The following is a 4,735-nucleotide window of genomic DNA, read 5'->3' as shown; positions in this document are numbered from 1 at the left end:
TGACAGTCCTCATCTAATTAAATCAGTGAAAAATAATCTAAAAAAATACAATTTTAGTTTTGTTAATGATTCTTGTAGTTGGTCAGATCTAGCAGATTTTTAATAATTTAGACAAAAACAAAAAGCCAAGGTTAGCTCCTCGTTTAAACAAAATTCCCATGGATCTATCGCCATTCTCACCAATGCGTGTTTGTTTAGCAACCCAAACATTAAACCATTCTGTTAGTTTTGGTATGGTGACTTTAATTTCATTGAACGAAATGAAAAGTTCAGCTATACATACAGCAACATTTATAGAATTTTGAATTTAGAATTTGATGTTTTTACCAGTAGAACACACAGTGAGGCAAAAGTATAAGATATGACTAAAACTTCTGATCATTGAAATATTTTTTGAATGAAGGTATTGGGAAAAGTTAAAGTCCACAATAAAAATGGTAAAATACCGCGATTCATAGTAGGTTGGAAAGAAAATATTAGTGCTTTGTAAATGTTATATAACAAATTAAATGGAAAGTATAAAATAGTTATTTTATCAACAAGAAGACTAACACAAGACTGTGTAGAAAATGAGTTTCCAATAGTAAGGTCAAAAGGAGGTAAAAATGTCACACCTGGCGCTACAAAATTTCATTCGGCGATCCATATGTGCATGTGCAATACTTTATTGAAACCGTCCAAAAGTGGACATTTTGAAGTTGAGTGTGATGCAATACAGTTCTTGAATAAATACAGCGAGCTAAAAATAAAAATAAAAATACAGTTAAAAGTAATGGGTTATACAAATGACTATGATTATTCTGATAAAGAAGATTTTCTTAACTTACATTTATCTTCAATGAATATTTAAAATATACTAATGGAGAATAGGCTTGTGCGATAGGCTACGTAGCTGGATGGGTGTGTAGTAGACTGATTTGTCAAGAATATGTAGATAAGCTAGCTGCCAAAAGTGTGGATAATTCTCAAATCAACCTGGAAAAACACATACAGATATTATAAAATTGTATCAAAATGCCAGTTTATTATATTAACCACTTAAAACCAATTTGGAATTTGAAAAAATAGTTACGTGTTTACTTAATTTAAGTGTAGTCACTTTTGTTACAAAATAAAACAGGTGATTGAAAAAAAATTATAAAAATTGTTGATGTTGTTTGTAAAATGTTGAATATATGTGATGCAATGTTATAATGTTGTAATATATGTAATGAATAGTTTCATAAAAAAATAGTAATAACAACATTGATGTATTCAAAATGCATTCAAAAAATAAAATATTTAAAAAAAATTGTCCATTTGTAAATCAATATGTATAATTTATATTTTTTTAATTTTACCTTTAATGTATTATATTATATACCTATTACATACCTATTAATTTAACATATTAATATTATAGTATAGATCATAAATATAAAACATTGTTCCATACATATTTTATAATGTTCTTATGCCTAAGTCTTACTTCTTTTTATTATTTTGTATATGTACATAATATATTATGACTCGTATTATGATTATAATACACTAACTTCAGAACATTAAAATATATAGTAGGTACCTACATTTTTATAGTATTTAAATATTATTTTGTATTTATCTTTATGTTATACCTACATTTCTCAATGTACATATTTTTTTGTTAGTATAATAGATATTTAGTGATAATCAGTCTTATAATGAATATTTTAAAAAGTATTCGAATACTATTAGAATACTTCTTTTCACAACTAGTTTTTGTCAGTTTTTGAATAATTGGTAATTAAGGGGATTCGATACCGTGATTTTCTGTTTTTGTCTAACACACGCGTGACATAGTATATTAGACGTGTTAAAAAATGTGGGAAAGTCGATTTCAAGTAGACTTGATGACGAATTAAAATCTGTTTTCAGAATTCCTATCGCTTCATTAGATCAATTGGTATGTTTCGACAAAAACCACGTACTAAAATACTATGTCACGCGTGTGTTAGACGAAAACAGAAAATCACGGTATCGAATCCCCTTAACATGTATTAATTAATAATTAAAAATACATAATCATGTTATACATACATTTTGACAGCATATGATACAGCCGATAAGGACCATACGGGGTACAACACATTGGTGTTTATAAAAATAATCATATGGGACAATGTTATATTTCGTTCAAAGAATAAAATCAATGTTCATGATTTATAATATGTCTTGTCACAAATTTAAAACTATTTTTCTGGATCGGAAAAAAGTATTTTATTAATGAATAAAAAATAAAAATAAAAGTATTCAGAATACGTATTTGAATACTTTAAAAATATATATATTTAAAATAGTATTCAAATACAAAAAAAGTATTCAAATACTTTTATTCGAATACTTTACAAGACTGGTGATAATCATATAATAATTTTTATAACAAGATCTTTAAACTGGGATTTAATGCGCTAGGAACCAACATATTAGATGCAATTTGTATACCCACTTCTATTTTGTCTTCTGTTGTAAAACATGGCTTGGATATGAATAAACTTTACTCCATTCACGTTTAGAAGCGGACACGGGCGCCAACCAGTTTTTGTAGGCTTGGGTTTTGGTGAGTATTCAGTAATGTCTGGAAAGGAAAATGGAGTTCAAAAAATAATTTGTGACAAATATTCTTAAACAATATTTATTTGCATTTTTGCTAAAAATATTATCAACATTAAATCAGTCCTAGAAAAACTACCTTGTAACTATAATTCAGATTTTAAATTAAACAATACTACTCGCTAAAAAGCTCATTAGCATGTAACATGTGCGACATCAAATTCAGAATTTACTATATCCTTAAATATCATATCCAAATACTCAGCTCGATTAGACCCAGTGATAAATAAATTACAGCTAGTCTATTGATTTATATTTTATACTCAGTTTTACTGACCATATTTAATAATAATAGAGAACGAACAGATATCATTTTTAATAGTATTTTTAATAACTCCTTATGTGGAGCAGTAAGAATTACACAAAAAAATTTATCAAAATATGAAACAAATTCTGTTGAATGCTATTACAGACTTTTTCACTTTATGCCACATTTAGATTCACTTATATCATTCCTTTCACGGTGATTTTAAAATGCCACTAAACTACTATTTTCAATAAATACAGGTACCTACAGCATCCTACACAATATATTATAACATTGGTAGGCATACCATAAATGATTTCAACAAATAAATTAATTTTATGGTGAACACTATCAAATAGAAAATATTATAGAAGAATCTGATATTCAGTGTCAATATTGGATTGACAAAAATTTGATTGAAACTCAGAGTGAAGAAATGTTGTTAATTGATTTATTGGCACATTTCAAATATTAGGTATCCAGCGATTTTTTTAAATACTTAATGTTTACTCAACAAAGCGCACAATAGAAACATTGTTCAGTACAGAGAGAAGAGTATAAACGTGGCTTTGTTCGACTACACAAGAAGACCGTTTCAAATGGTTAGTATATTATGATGAGCGTTCGTCGTCAAAGGGTACCCATGGGTGTCGTGGCTGAAATATAGGCACAGATTAGATTTAATCTATTCTGCGGTATAGGTAATAATTATATGTTGCGTGCACCATCTACCTTAGTGTGATCAGTGATCATGGGGATTTGAGGTGCTCTATGAGTCATCTCGAGTCCCTCCAGTCAAATAGTTTCAACGCAGGTTTGATGCGGGATGATAGACAACAACAACGCGGCTGAACGCACAACGGTGAATTCACAAAACAGGAACGTCCATTCAATCACAGCACACCGGCACGTGCAAGCATTAAAAGTGATCACGACAGCTGGTCATGGCCATCCTAGACGAGAACATGACACAATTAAAAAACTAGAACTGGTCCGCTTGAAGGACGTAGGTAGGCGCTCGCGGAGTCACAAGACGAGTGGTTTTCATAATATACACCTGACACACGGACCGTAACGCAGAAACGCACATCTATTACGGACAAAAATGAATGTTGCGCCGCCGGAACACCTGTAACAACAAGTAAACGACAATTTTCGTGGGTTTTGTTGGACTGGATAATGGTAGGTAGGTACCTATAGGTATTGACGTACGGAGTTTCGCCCACGTAAACAATTGACTCTTACCTTAAACCATTGGACGTCCGATGACATCGAGAAGTTCACTCTTGGCCCCGCTCTCGATAACCTAAACGACGAAGGTTAAATTTTTCACAACAAAAACGAAATCAAAAATTGAGACACACGACGAAGATTTTCAAGAAGAAAAATACGATACGTACCGATGTGGAACAGTTGCGTAACGGCCCGCGAATCGAAGTCTGAGTCGGATACGCGTCCGGTACCTACGTACCGCTTGTATATCGCACGTCATGACGTAACGCTCTCGAACTCAAATAATTATTGCTTCCTTGAAAATATTGATTCGTTGCAAAATATTTTATCACGTGGTAGGCACATGATGATATTCAAATAATATTGTGGCCGTGATAATAATAATATTATTATGTCGGTTGGTGATAAGAAAAACACAAGACCGGTGATATCAGTCACCTACAGAATATGACCGCGGCAATACGTTTACACGGCTTGGGGCGGTCGTCTTGTGGCAGCTCCATCTGTAGTATATTCCGATAGCGTCGATAGCCGTCGATATAGCGTCGACAGCCGGTGCTACGAAAAGTAAGATAACCCTCCGCCACTCCTCCACTGCTGTACGCATTTCGTTGGAATCTCACC

At 31.8% G+C, this 4,735-nt stretch overlaps 1 long non-coding RNA gene across 2 annotated transcripts; it reads right to left on the bottom strand.

The window, feature by feature from the left end:
• Nucleotides 1-13: 13 nt before the first annotated feature.
• On the bottom strand, nt 14-4,432 carry LOC107882586. 2 transcript variants are annotated; one of them, XR_001678810.2, is made up of 7 exons: nt 4,279-4,432; nt 4,124-4,184; nt 3,936-4,007; nt 3,611-3,831; nt 2,468-2,596; nt 828-975; nt 14-739 (listed from the first exon to the last, which is right to left on the bottom strand). It is a non-coding gene; the product is annotated as an uncharacterized LOC107882586 (long non-coding RNA). The 2 variants fall into 2 exon arrangements; XR_003838721.1 differs by having other exon boundaries at nt 3,611-4,007.
• Between the last annotated feature and the right edge of the window lie 303 nt (nt 4,433-4,735).

The sequence above is a fragment of the Acyrthosiphon pisum genome, chromosome X (genome assembly GCF_005508785.2).
Source record: "Acyrthosiphon pisum isolate AL4f chromosome X, pea_aphid_22Mar2018_4r6ur, whole genome shotgun sequence".
Classification (NCBI taxonomy): Eukaryota; Metazoa; Arthropoda; class Insecta; order Hemiptera; family Aphididae; genus Acyrthosiphon; species Acyrthosiphon pisum.
The sequence above is the reverse complement of the archived record's forward strand: the minus strand, read 5'-3'. Positions and strand labels throughout refer to the sequence as shown.